Raw genomic sequence first — 15,034 nt, 5'->3', positions numbered from 1 at the left:
TAGTGACGATAATAAGGCTTTACTCACAACAGAAAACAAGGAACACGACTGACACAACGGTAACATGAAACAATGAACCAGCAAGTGTATGCTGGCACAGAACACTTAAATACAGACACCAATCAGAGACAGAGGGTAATTACTAACAGGACACAGGTGTGACAGACAGAACTAACAGAACACAGAGAACACAGGGGAAAACAATAACAATGGTACAAACTGAGACATACGAGACTAAAACACATTTACAAAACACAGACAGTAGGGACACAAGACTAACAAAGTGGAACTAATAAAGACAACATAGACAACGAATAAATCAAACATAAATGACAGCAAATAATGTTAATCAGGTGAGTGAGCTGATGCCAGATCTGCCACATCTGGATCAGCCCACCGGTTGGCAATGTTGTAGTATGAAGGGGTGTATTGAAGGGGAGTTGAGAAGGTCCGGCACCTGGACCAGCCGAACCGGGAGGAGGGTTGCCGTCCGGTCCGCGTGAATACTTTCGGCAGCCCACTTGTCCTTCCGCATTGCTCTGATTGGCCGAGCGAGCACATGCGCATGAGCCGCGACGCGCTCCTCAGCCAGGCAGGAATACTACGCTCAGCTTAACCCAATTTATACAAATGGAAGTATTGATTACGCCGTAACGAATCATTAGAAAAAATATACCGTTAACTGGAATATGTTGTTTCTTTACACATATGTTGGATTATGTAATTGGTTTGTCATGACAAACCAATAAAAAATCGCATCGCCGGCTTCGTGGCTGCGGCGCGGGTCCACAACCCTCCGTGCTCCGATCGCCAGCGGGGAGAATATGCTGCCGTGAGCGGCATCGCTGAGGTCTGGTGTCCGCTGGACGAAGCCAGAGACGGTCTTATTATGGGGCTTATGCCGAGAAGGCTTAACACAACAGTGAACACATAATGCAATGCATCTGTCAGTCGTACTTAACTATGTGTTCACTGTTGTGTTACGCCTTCCCGCGCCGCAGCCACGAAGCCGGCGATGCGATTTTTTATTGGTTTGTCATAACAAACCAATTACATAATCCAACATATGTGTAAAGAAACAACATATTCCAGTTAACGGTATATTTTTTTAATGATTCGTTACGGCGTAATCAATACTTCTATTTGTATAAATTGGGTTAAGCTGGGCGTAGTATTCCTGCCTGGCTGAGGAGCGCGTCGCGGCTCATGCTCATGCGCATGCGCACGCTCGGCCAATCAGAGCAATGCGGAAGGACAAGTGGGCTTCCGAAAGTATTCACGCGTCCGGTCCCGCAGGACCGGTGGAAGCGTTACAGTTCCTCCTCTCTGCCTCTCTGCAGAATGCTAAGTTCATCCAAACTGATCAAATCATATGGGCACAAACCCGCAACAAGAGTTATATCCACCATTATGAATAAAAGGAAGTCTGTTATCTTATCAATAGTGATGTTCTTTCACCAGAGATGAGTGCACCACTGTGAAGTCAACATTGCATTCATATTTGCAATAGTTTAACAATCTCAACATAAAATAACCTAATCTGTTGACTCGTGATTTTCAATAAGATAAAACACTTTTATAATGCCATAAAAGTTTATAGACCTATTATATTTTTATTAGGTTTGACTGCGAGTCAAAGTGTTTCATTCTACCGGTCGCTCTAATATTGTTGCAGTAGATGTCTCTCTACCACTATCTCTCTCACTCACCTCTGCCGAGTTACATTCCACCCGTCGCTCTAATGTTGTCGCTCTAATGTTGTCGCTCTAATGTTGTCACTCTAATGTTGTCGCTCTAATCAAAAAATCTATTTTTGATTAGGTTTGAGTTTCATTCTACCGGTCGCTCTAATGTTGTTGCAGTGGAGGTCTCTCTACCGCTATCTCTCTCACTCACCCCCTCCAGCACAAGTCTCTCTTTGCAGTTGCGAGGTTTTGACAATCCAGCCAGATCACACAAACAAGTATTTGTTGAGCTAGAATTAATAATTAAACAATCTGACGAACGGATGTATTTGTCATCACAGACCAGGGGAGTAATCATGTTTTGTTTTTGCACGATTTGAACAGCCTAGACTCGTGTGTGTGTGTCGCTGTCAACCCAATTCGCGGGAGAAAATGAGAGATGGAGAGAAGGAGGGAGAGAGGGGGGGGGGGAAGGCAGAGGAGAAATGTGGGCAATAGCAACAGCTATTGGCAATCTCACAGGGTGGTGATAGGACGATCTGAATAAGCACATCGCCCAACTCTAATGACCAGGATGTATAAACTCTACTGTATGTAACCAGGATGTATAGACTCTATATAACCAGGACATAAACTCTATGTAACCAGGATGTATAGATCTATATAACCAGGATGTATAGACTCTATATAACCAGGATGTATATACTCTATATAACCAGGATGTATAGACCATAGATATCTATAGAACACTAGATAGCTTAAGGCGGAGTCACCAGCGTCACTGAACCGCCGCCATCTTGCTCCAGTTAGCCTTGAGTGAGAGTGAGTAAGCTGCACAGACAAAAATACTCATAACTCGCTGAAATATTGACGGATTTACAAACGGGTTGGTTTGCTATAAACATCAAAGATGTAGTTATGATACTGCATACTTATAAAAAAAAAATTAAAGATGTTTTTTTTTACAAACCGCTTGAATCATAGCCACGTTAATAATGCTTGTAATAAACCAAACCGTTTGTAAATCCGTCAATATTTCAGCGAGTTATGAGTATTTTTGTCTGTGCAGCTCACTCACTCTCACTCAAGGCTAACTGGAGCAAGATGGTGGCGGTTCAGTGACGTCGCTCTCCATTGGCCGGCAGCGCGGGCAAGCTATCTAGTGTTCTATATATATCTATGGTATAGACTATATAACCAGGATGTATAGACTATATGTAACCAGGATGTATAGACTCTATATAACCAGGATGTATAGACTCTATATAACCAGGATGTATAGACTATATGTAACCAGGATGTACAGACTATATATAACCAGGATGTATAGACTCTATATAACCAGGATGTATAGACTATATGTAACCAGGATGTATAGACTATATGTAACCAGGATGTATAGACTCTATATAACCAGGATGTATAGACTATATAACCAGGATGTATATACTCTATATAACCAGGATGTATAGACTATGTAACCAGGATGTATAGACTCTATATAACCAGGATGTATAGACTCTATATAACCAGGATGTATATACTCTATATAACCAGGATGTATAGACTATATGTAACCAGGATGTATAGACTCTATATAACCAGGATGTATAGACTCTATATAACCAGGATGTATAGACTCTATGTAACCAGGATGTATAGATTCTACAGTGAGAGGGAAAGGTTCTGCTCTGCGAGGCTTTACTGTATCTGTGCTCCACTGAACCAGTAAGCTGGCCTCATGCCTGGACACTGTTGGTGCCTAAACTGCTCATTTTAGAGGAGCTGGGAATGTCTGTCTGTCTCGCTCTACCTCCCCCCTGCTCTCTGCTCTCCTTTTGTTTGCCTGCCTCTTTCTCTCTCTCTCTCTCTCTCTCTCTCTCTCTCTCTCTCTCTCCTCTCTCCTCTCTCCTCTCTCCTCTCTCCTCTCTCCTCTCTCTCTCTCTCTCTCTCTCTCTCTCTCTCTCTCTCTCTCTCTCTCCCCCCTTCGGGAGAGGCGTTAGCTGGACAATGCATAGGCTACCCGTACATGTCCGCTTCCATTCATTGTGCTAAGCTAGGCGAACATGCAGCCAGATAATAATAATAATAACTTTATTTGTATAGCACTTTTCATACAGAGGTTGCAGTTCAAAGTGCTTACTGCACAACAGTAAAAAATACAGGCATAAAGCATAAACGAGCATAAAAAGATAGACAGGTAGAATCACAGTGTTTCACATTAGGATCTAGCATCCCAAATAGGCTCTCCGCTTACAGTTTTCAGTAACACAAATAGTAAAAATAGTTTTAAATGATTCAGTTTAAAAATAGTAAAAAAGAAAATTATAAAATAGAACGGACATAAAAAATACAGGCATGAGCGAGCATAGCAAGATATGGCACATTAGGATCTAGCATCCTAATAGGCTCTCTATTCAGTAAATAATCAGTGTTTCACATTTGGATAATACTCCTGTAATTCATGAACAATTTGATAGGCAGTGTAAAAGAGTAGGCAGGGTAAGAATAAATACAAGTTGTGTCAGGATATCCCTGATGTTTCCTCTTGCCACTAGGTGGTAGCAGATATCTATCAGTGAAATGCTGAGCAAGAGATAGGTTTTTAAGCTGTCTTTTAAAGATGTCTAGCGAGTTGGCTTCCCTGATGTTTTGGGGTAGTTTGTTCCATAGTTTTGGGGCATAGTTGATAAAGGCTGCATTACCGATCCTCTTTTGACTGCTTCTGGAGCCTCTAGTAGTCCAGCAGCTGATGATCATAGTGTTCTTGCTGGTGTGTAATTTATTAGAGTGTTGGCGATGTAGCTAGGTCCCTGTCCATTTAGAGCTTTGTATGTAAGGAGAAGGACCTTAAAGTCAATTCTAAATGTTACAGGAAGCCAGTGTAAAGCGGCTAAGACTGGACTAATGTGCTCTCTCCTTTTGGGTTCTAGTTAGCAGTCGGGCTGCAGATGGCTCCTTTAAGACAACGATTTGGTCTATGGATGTACCGCATGACATCCATTGCTTGCTCACACTAATTCAGCTTGTGTTACCAGTAGATCTACATATTGCTGTCTGAGTAGGTCTTGGGCGGGGAGGGTTTAGTTTATAGCTCCCAGATCGCACACTCCCAGACACTCATCCAGTTGACATGGGTGGAGCGCCCAGCATTCTCAAACGATCGAGTCAAAGTGAGCACCACGTGTGAAATCGCAATTGAGAGCTCTGGGGATGTAAATGCCTAGATGTCTCTCTCTCTCATTTACATTTACATTTACATTTAGTAATTTTGCTGACGCTTTTATCCAAAGTGACTTACAAGTTCTGTATGACAAGTCATCAGAAAGGGCACAACTCTATCAGCTGAGTAACAATGTACATCAAAGTGTTGAGTGCTACAGTGTAGGTTAGTTTATTAGGACAAGTGCATGACAGTAAGGTTAGTTAGGGTTAGATTTTTTTTTTCATTTCAGATAATGGTTGAAGAAGTGTGTCTTTAGACGACGGCGAAAGATTGGACGGGTTTCGGCTGTCCTAACTGGGGTGGGTAGGTTCATTCCACCATTGTGGGGCAAGGCCTGAGAGAAGCAGGTTCTCCTTGATGACCCTCCCGGAGCTCGGATAGGAGTAGGTCTGAGACGGCCAGAAGATGCAGAGCGTAGGGGTCTTGAGGGTGTGTACTTAGAGACCATTGACCGGAGGTAGGAGGGAGCGGTTCCCTTTGCCGCACGGTATGCCTCTCTCTCTCTCTCTCTCTCTCTCTCGCTCTCTCTCTCTCTCTCTCTCTCTCTCTCTCTCTCTCTCTCTCTCTCTCGCTCTCTCTCTCCCTCTCTCTCTCGCTCTCTCTCGCTCTCTCTCGCTCTCTCTCTATGTCGTTATTTTGTTATCTCTCTCTATTTTAATCCTCTCTCATTTTATTTTGGTATCTGACCACATCTTCTCTGTTTCCCATCCCTGTTTATGTTTCCTCTGCCATCTCTTTCTACTCCTCTAATTTCTGCCTTTTCCCTCTTATCTTCATCCCTTCATCCTGGTCAGTCAGCCGTTTGCTTTTTCTCCCTGTCCTGATTTTTCTCTCGCTCTCTTGCTCTCTGCTCTGTGACTTTGCCAGAAACCCACTCTCTCACACACACACACACACACACACACACACACACACACACACACACACACACACACACACACACACACACACACACACACACACACACACACACACCTACACACCTACACACATACACACACAGCACACAGTCACATGCAGGCACTCTCTGAGATTAGCTGGCCTATTTGAGCCGTGCGGCATTGCTCTTAGGGTGTGTGTGTGTGCGTGTGTGAATATGTGTGTGTGTGTGTGTGTGTGTGTGTGTGTGTGTGTATGTGTGTGTGTGTGTGTGTGTGTGTGTGTGTGTGTGTGTGTGTGTGTGTGGTGTGTGTGTGTGTGTGTGTGTGTGTGTGTGTGTGTGTGTGTGTGTGTGTGTGTGTGTGTGTGTGTGTGTGTGTGTGTGTGTGTGTGTGTGTGACAGAGTGCCTCTAGAAGTGTGAAATAGAGGATTTGAGGCAGCAGCATTTGTCATGGACCTGTGACTTCAACTAAAGCAACCAGGGAGGGAAGGCTACTTCTCTCACTGTGTAAACACACACACACACACACCTACACACCTACACACCTACACACACACACACACACACACACACACACAACACACACACAACATCACCTCTCCCCTTTCCAACTGATGGTCCATACAGAAATATGACTCTACTGCCAGGGAGCGAGGCAGAGCAGACAACTCATTCATAGTGAGAAGAGCCATCAAAACCAAATTGTGTGTGTGTGTGTGTGTGTGTGTGTGTGTGTGTGTGTGTGTGTGTGTGTGTGTGTGTGTATGTGTGTGTGTGTGTGTGTGTGTGTGTGTGTGTGTGTGTGTGTGTGTGTGTGTGTGTGTGTGTGTGTGTGTGTGTGTGTGTGTGTGTGTGTGTGTGTGTGTGTGTGTGTGTAGGTGGGTGGAGGGGGGGCCCATGTGAAGATTCCCAAGTTGTCCTGGCATCATGACAGATCTCTGTGGATGTCATGCCAGTTTGCTCCAGATGGCTGGAATATCCACAAGGACTCAAGGAGGCACTGCCCTCCCTCTGACCCCCTATACACACACACACACACACACACACACACACACACACACACACACACACACACACACACAACACATACATACATACATATTCACACACATATACACACACACAGTCATACACACACACGCACACAGTCATACGCACACACACACACACACACACACACACACATATACATACACACATACACACATACACACATACAGTATACATACACATACACACACACACACACACACACACACACACACACACACACACACACACACACAGCCATGACAAATAGGGACATATGGACACATTATTGTAAAGGAAAGTAATTTATTTAAGCAAAGTTCAACTGCTTCAAGCTTCAACTGAGGACTAACAAAGTGTGGGATGTGAATGTCAATATAATCAGTGGTGTGTGTGTGTGCGGGTGCGTGTGCGTGCATGCAGGGCCGGTCTGTTGGGCCCTAGGCGAGATCCTGAAAATCCTGAAAAAAATTATAATCGTGCGAGAGAAACACTGTAACTGGTGAAAATGATTCACCAGACTACATTCAATCATCTTCCTTGTAGTATTATATACAAACATTTTGAGTTCAGCTGGTATGAATTGAACTTCCTAGAAGAAGTAATGAACCAACCTCCTCCGTCCCCCGTGGCAAAGCTGCACACCTGCCCCCCCCCCCCCCCCCCCCCCACACACACACGTCACTGACATGACGTCTGGCACATTCGAGCGCACCAGAACCAGAGCAGCTCAAAGGAGAGTTTCACATTGTCAAACACCATGACACTTTGAAGACCACACAAATTTAGCTTTGCCCTTAAGAAAGTCCGTCAGGGGCGCAAACACCCTTCAAGATCTGCTACCACCATGTTCCGTGAGGCACTGTAATGTCGCGGGTGTATTGCGAAGACCAAAACTCACCGTTGTGGAAGTTCCTTTCTGGGCCTTTTGTTAACACCTCCCCTCCCCCCCTGTATCCTCCTTTTCCTCTCCCCTCACCTGGTCATCCTTCCCCCGCCCCCTTTTCTCCCAGAAAGCTTAGGGTGCTTTCTCACTCACCATTCGGGTCCGTACCGTCCTCATTCCGGGTTAGGGTGCGAACTTCCCCCCTCCCTCTCCCCCCTCTAGTTTGTGTACACACTTCAGTCTTGGTTCGCTCCGGGTTCTGTTTATGGTTTGCGTTTTGAGCGTGTACGCTTGCCGTAGGCGATGATGTCACGCTCGAAAATGTAAACAGGAAGAGTGTTAACACGGCGGCGGAGACTGGATGCTGATATAAAATAAACAAATAACCAATAAACAGTAACCAATAACCAATAACCAACCAATAACACTAAATCACTGGGTAACATTATCACGTCTCATGGCTTCTCCTACCATTGTTATGCCGACGATACTCAACTCTTCCTCTCCTTCCCTCCCTCAGATATCCACATCTCTGAGCGGATCTCGGCCTGTCTGTCCGACATCTCCGCCTGGATGACGTCCAACCACCTCAAACTGAACCTAAGCAAAACAGAATTGCTCCACCTGCCGGCCAAATCCTCCCCCCTAACCGACCTTTCAATCACAGTCGAGAATGCAGCTGTGACTGCGTCCCCGACCGCCAAGAACCTTGGTGTTGTCCTCGACGACCAGTTGAACTTCTCTGCTCACATCGCAGCGACGACCAGAACCTGCCGATTCCTCCTGAGCAACGTCAGAAGGATCCGCCCCTTCCTGACAAAAGAAGCCACCCAACTCCTCGTCCAATCAACAGTCATCTCCCGCCTCGACTACTGCAATGCACTGCTCGCTGGCCTCCCGGCCACTGCCACTAAGCCTCTTCAACTCATTCAGAACGCAGCGGCCCGCCTGATCTCAAACCTACCGAAGTCGGCCCATGTCACCCCACTTCTTAGGGACCTGCACTGGCTCCCCATTGCTGCACGAATCCGCTTCAAGGCCCTCGACCTAGCATACCGTGCGGCAAAGGGAACCGCTCCCGCCTACCTCCGGTCAATGGTCTCTAACTACACACCCTCAAGACCCCTACGCTCTGCATCTTCTGGCCGCCTCAGACCTACTCCTATCCGAGCTCCGGGAGGGTCATCAAGGAGAAGTCGCCTATTCTCAGTCCTTGCCCCACAATGGTGGAATGAACTACCCACCCCAGTTAGGACAGCCGAATCACGTCCAATCTTTCGCCGTCATCTAAAGACGCACTTCTTCAACCATTATCTGAATTAAAAAAAAAAACTATAAAAAAAAAAAAAAAAAATCTAACCCTAACTAACCGTACTGTCATGCACTTGTCCTAATAAACTAACCTACACTGTAGCACTCAACACTTTGATGAACATTGTTGCTCAGCTGATAGAGTTGTGCCCTTCCTGATGGCTTGTCGTACAGAACTTGTAAGTCGCTTTGGATAAAAGCGTCAGCTAAATGACTAAATGTAAATGTAAAATGTAAAATATGAAGTTATATTTGAACCTCTGTTGTCAAGCCTTGTCAATATAACCCACCCCCTTTTCTCACGAATGGATGGTGTTGTAGAGTCCGCTTTTGAGCGTTTCCCAGGGCTAACGGCTAACGCTAGTTAGCTTAGCCTATTACTAGTCTAGTATAGCCACTGTAGCACTTATTTTTCAGCAAAGAACGTGCAATAAACAAAATGGATACATTCACTGTGTGTTCTGCCTTTCATTTGTTGATGAAACAAAACTATCAACACAATTGAACACCAAAAGCGGAGTTTAGTCTCATCGGCGCCGATTTTGTTAGCTTACATGCTAACGTGAATGGAATATGCCAGTATAACAGTATAGCATTGTGGCTAGCAGCTAACGTTAGCTCACGTTAGTTAGCCAGCCAGCACCAAACTGATGATATCGGGAGCTATCAGTAGCTAGATAACATTAGAGACACCACTGGTCTATAGAAATAAATGCATTCGAACAAGAAAGTATAGTAGACATAGCAATGGCAAACGCTAAGCTAACGGCTAACGCTAGTTAGCTTAGCCTGTTCAGCAGCTAACATTATCCCATCGCTCGTGGCAATTATATTGCATGTCATTGATCTACTGGTCGACCACGGCCGACTGGTTGGGCACCACTGGTCTAATAGAAATAAATGCATTCGAACAAGAAACCAATGTATAGACATAGCAATGGCAAACAAAATTGCCAGGCCTAATGCGAGCCAGGGAAGTGCTGTGCTTTGTAACGTGGCTTCATGTTTTCATCCACTGAGCTCAGCTGTGAGGCTCCACATGCTTGTTTGGTTGAGGTCTGAACTCGCAAATTTTCCATAAATATCGTTTTTGTGGGTATTGTCCAGTTGTTGCTGTGTGGTTTTATCTGCCCAAAATTCAAGCAAGTAACGACATTGTGTGTGTCAGCAAGTTGATACAAAAGCCTCCCCCGCTCCCACTGGCGCGCACCTGGAACCACCTATTTCAGCGGTCCAGTTTCAGCGCCCCCGGGGCCGCTGATTCGTCCCCGGGGACGGGGGGAGTGTTCTCACTAGGACAGACACACCCTTTTCTGATGCGAGCCGGCTCTGATTCGACCCTGAACGGTGAGTGAGAAAGCACCCTTAAAAGGCAAACTCACAGAATGAGAGGGCCTCAGAGGGGGGAGGGGGGGTGTTTGATCCTGTTTCCTGGTCATAAAAAGTCAAGTCCTCTACTGAACTCCTAACCTAAATTGTATTTGATTAGAAATGTTTCATCAACCATGAGGATTTGACCACACGCATGATTAACCTCTCTGGTTCCACCACACCGTATACTCTAATGCCCTTTTTACAGGTCAAAGTTCACATCGTTGAACCAACCTGGTCAATAGAATCCTTCATACAGTACGTAAAGGAGAGGAATCTGCCTTGGTGACTTTATTAACTTATTGCGTAGTTTGTAACTTATCACAGTCGACGTGTAGTCAAATGCTCAAATGGTACCACTGGAATGGGTGCAAAGAGGAGGAGGCTTGATAACCTGACATCCCAGTGAATCTTTATTTAATCTGGAAGGAGCATTGAGAGCAAGCTCTCATTTACAATGATGTTGAGACATACAAAACATAAATACAAAAAAGAAAACAACATAGAGACAGAAAGTCAATCAATTAACCTGTTCCACACGATGTGAAAATCCGCCTAAAATATATACCTAGGTAAATGGAATATTGCTCCACTTCTACAAGGGCTATTTGCATATTCTTGGTATCTAGGTACATATATGGACCTCAGGGAATGTATTCACAGTGTCAGAAATATTGTGTCTATTACTAGGCTTGCTTAAATTGTGATGAAACAAAGGAGAATATGAATTATGATTTTTCTTTGCATCTTTGACAGTGAATAACACCATGATAATAATGACCAAACTTAAAAAACTGCCACTGATCTTGTTCAGTACCCTCTTGAGATCATGTGTACAAGAAATCTAAGGAAATTAATAAAGGGAAGATGATTAAACCGAAGGTTCTGTAGATACAGTACTGAATTCTCCCATCCGGACCAATGCAATTTGAAATATTATTATAGAATATAGAATATGATGCTTATACATTACCTTATTATAGCCAATTCGCACATTTATTACATATATTATCTTTCAAATGCCCGAGTTCAATTTGGATTTAGTATCACCAGGCGTGCATAAGAATAGATAATGAAATCTACTGTAATCTAGTGTACTTTTTAATTTTCCCCACAGTGCAACAGTTTTGAAACTAATTTCAGATCTAATTGTTCCTACATCCTAACAATAGGGAGGAGAAACTAACTGCGTTTCAATATTTGTCAAAAACTTTACCTTTTGTGGCTTATTATCGCGATATGATTCATTCAGAACGCTGACCTTTGAACCCCCACAGTATCTGACAGGAAGTGTAGTTCGGAAAAATTCCAACACTGGTCGACAGCTATGCATGTCCTCTACAAAATGGCTGCAAAAAGACTACAATTCCCATGGTTCAAAATGTCCATTTCCGTTTCCGTCTTGGAATAGACTTCATAAAATCGAAAACTTAAAACTATCTAATGGCACTTTTAACCTATTGCTAAACTAACGTATTGATGATAATATACATTCTACATGCTTTTGTGACATGTTAGTGATGTTAATACTTGAAAACGTTTGACAAAAAAATCGCTACTTATATGCAATATTAAAAAAAATATGGATTTATGACCAGATGTAATTTTTGGAACAGGTAAACATTTACATTAAAATAAGTAAAAACTGCAGACTGGTGAAGTGGTTTGCTATTAACGATTTAAACTGACCAATAGATACTAATGAATTGAGTTTCAAAGTGCATTAAACATTCCACACACAGAAGCTAAAAGCAGATTTTCCTAATTCAGTGCAAACTCTAGGAAGCTTAAGAGTGTAAGCCAATCACCAGAGTGAGTATGATAAGGTCCAGAGCTCCAATCCAGCAATGAGGTGATGTAGGGTGGGAGATCACCAATAATGGACTTATACAGAAACAAATTTGACAAATTTGACAAAAGAAATAGCATCCTACATTTTCCTTGTACATGTCCACAGCTGTCATGTGCTGTTTGCAACACCCCATCATGCAAGTTACTTGGCACAATAACCTGAAAAATCGCTTCCCGGAGAGAATTACCATCACAAGGCACCCATTTCCTCACCAGCGGGCTGCCCTGGAGACGGTAACCATGACGCATTTCTCCACATCAAAGCCTCATCCCATAAAGCAGATGGAGAACGCTTTGGCTCTCGACCCGTCCTTCCCTCGACGCAGCCGGAGTGAGATCAGGCAGGGGAGCCACGTGTTCCGCAGGCACCACACCTTCGCTACGGCCTGAGCGTCACGGCTCTGTGCACACGTCCATCCCTGGATACCTCCAGCCACGCTCTCATCCGGTTCCCCAGACGCTAGCGGTTTGGAAATAACCACAGGAGACAGCGGCCCATCTGCCCATGCAGTGCTACCGGGCGAATCCAACAACATCTCCAAGTGGCAACGCATGGGGGGGCGGCGCACCCTGTACCAGCTCACAGCACCCTGTACAAGCTCTGTACCAGCTCTTAAAGAGCTTTTATCCAAAGCGCTTTACAATTTGATCCTCACATTTTACCCATTCACTCACACATTCACACAACCATGCAAGGTGCCAACTTGCTCACCGGGAGCAATTAGGAGTTAAGTGTCTTGCGTAAGAACACTTCGACACGCTGCCTGGGAGGAGCAGGAATCGAACCAGGAACCTCCGGATTACCAGACAACTGCTCTACCTCCCGAGCCACTGTCGCCCCTGGTTTAAGCGATCCTAACTATCAATCAAGAACACGAAAGCATCGGCTCAAAGCCAGTACCAGTACTTGAATCCACACTTACCGGTTTTGGTTCCAAAACTCTAGAGCACAGCGTAGCTTGGAGCATGCGATGGCGAAGGACTCTTAACATCGGAAACTGGTCCTTCCAATGACCCACCCCATGGCAGTGATTACACACTCTGGAGCCCTCAGATCCCGCCTATCCGGATTTACACGCTGGACCAGGCTTCAGGAACTTGGCACCACTGTGGGGGAATTAAGACTGTTATTCAGCTGCTTCATGCACTGTAGAGGGTTCCTGCTCATTCACATAAGTGGCAATGCATTGAGGGATAGAGTTTTTTTTAAACTGTTCCGGCACTATCAACTTACAAAGACCGTCAAATTGGTTAAAACGAATGGTTAAGGTGAGACATCAAATCACGGAGAAACTCCACTGTTTGCCTATCCCCCTTCATCCAATTCCTGAATTTCCATCGATATGCTAAATCATACGATTTTAATACAGTCGACTTCACCGCATCGTAATTTAATTTAATTTCAAACCTTTATTTAAACTCAATTTAAATTCCATTCCAAATTCCATTGCATTCGCCTCTGCCGTCGGTGTGTGCATGTGTGAGTGAATGGGTAAAATGTGAGCAACAAAAATTGTAAAGCGCTTTGGATATAAGCTGCTATATAAATGCACCATTTACCAAAAGGTAAAGGCCACTACAGCCTGGTCCAGCTCACTACAGCCTGGTCCAGCCCACTACAACCTGGTCCAGCCCACTACAACCTGGTCCAGCCCACTACAACCTGGTCCAGCTCACTACAGCCTGGTCCAGCTCACTACAGCCTGGTCCAGCCCACTACAGCCTGGTCCAGCCCACTACAACCTGGTCCAGCCCACTACAGCCTGGTCCAGCTCACTACAGCCTGGTCCAGCCCACTACAGCCTGGTCCAGCCCACTACAGCCTGGTCCAGCTCACTACAACCTGGTCCAGCCCACTACAGCCTGGTCCAGCCCACTACAGCCTGGTCCAGCCCGCTACAACCTGGTCCAGCTCACTACAACCTGGTCCAGCCCACTACAGCCTGGTCCAGCCCACTACAACCTGGTCCAGCCCACTACAACCTGGTCCAGCCCACTACAGCCTGGTTCAGCCCACTACAACCTGGTCCAGCCCACTACAGCCTGGTCCAGCCCACTACAGCCTGGTCCAGCCCACTACAGCCTGGTCCAGCCCACTACAGCCTGGTCCAGCTCACTACAACCTGGTCCAGCCCACTACAGCCTGGTCCAGCTCACTACAACCTGGTCCAGCCCACTACAGCCTGGTCCAGCCCACTACAGCCTGGTCCAGCTCACTACAACCTGGTCCTGCTCACTACAACCTGGTCCAGCCCACTACAGCCTGGTCCTGCTCACTACAGCCTGGTCCAGCTCACTACAACCTGGTCCAGCTCACTACAGCCTGGTCCAGCTCACTACAGCCTGGTCCTGCTCACTACAGCCTGGTCCAGCCCACTACAGCCTGGTCCAGCTCACTACAGCCTGGTCCAGCTCACTACAGCCTGGTCCAGCCCACTACAGCCTGGTCCAGCCCACTACAACCTGGTCCAGCTCACTACAGCCTGGTCCAGCTCACTACAGCCTGGTCCTGCTCACTACAGCCTGGTCCAGCCCACTACAGCCTGGTCCTGCTCACTACAGCCTGGTCCAGCTCACTACAGCCTGGTCCAGCTCACTACAGCCTGGTCCAGCCCACTACAGCCTGGTCCAGCTCACTACAGCCTGGTCCAGCTCACTACAACCTGGTCCAGCTCACTACAGCCTGGTCCAGCTCACTACAGCCTGGTCCAGCTCACTACAGCCTGGTCCAGCTCACTGCAGCCTGGTCCAGCTCACTACAGCCTGGTCCAGCCCACTACAGCCTGGTCCAGCC

The 15,034-nt window shown here is 45.8% G+C and overlaps 1 protein-coding gene across 1 annotated transcript in view; it reads left to right on the top strand.

Annotated features, from left to right (window-relative positions):
* magi2b (membrane associated guanylate kinase, WW and PDZ domain containing 2b) overlaps positions 1 to 15,034 on the top strand; it is a gene marked incomplete at its 3' end in the record, with an annotated part of 475,453 nt that overhangs the window by 387,498 nt on the left and 72,921 nt on the right.

This window comes from Notolepis coatsorum (genome assembly GCF_963971535.1).
Source record: "Notolepis coatsorum genome assembly, chromosome: 18".
Classification (NCBI taxonomy): domain Eukaryota; kingdom Metazoa; phylum Chordata; class Actinopteri; order Aulopiformes; family Paralepididae; genus Notolepis; species Notolepis coatsorum.
The sequence above is the reverse complement of the archived record's forward strand: the minus strand, read 5'-3'. Positions and strand labels throughout refer to the sequence as shown.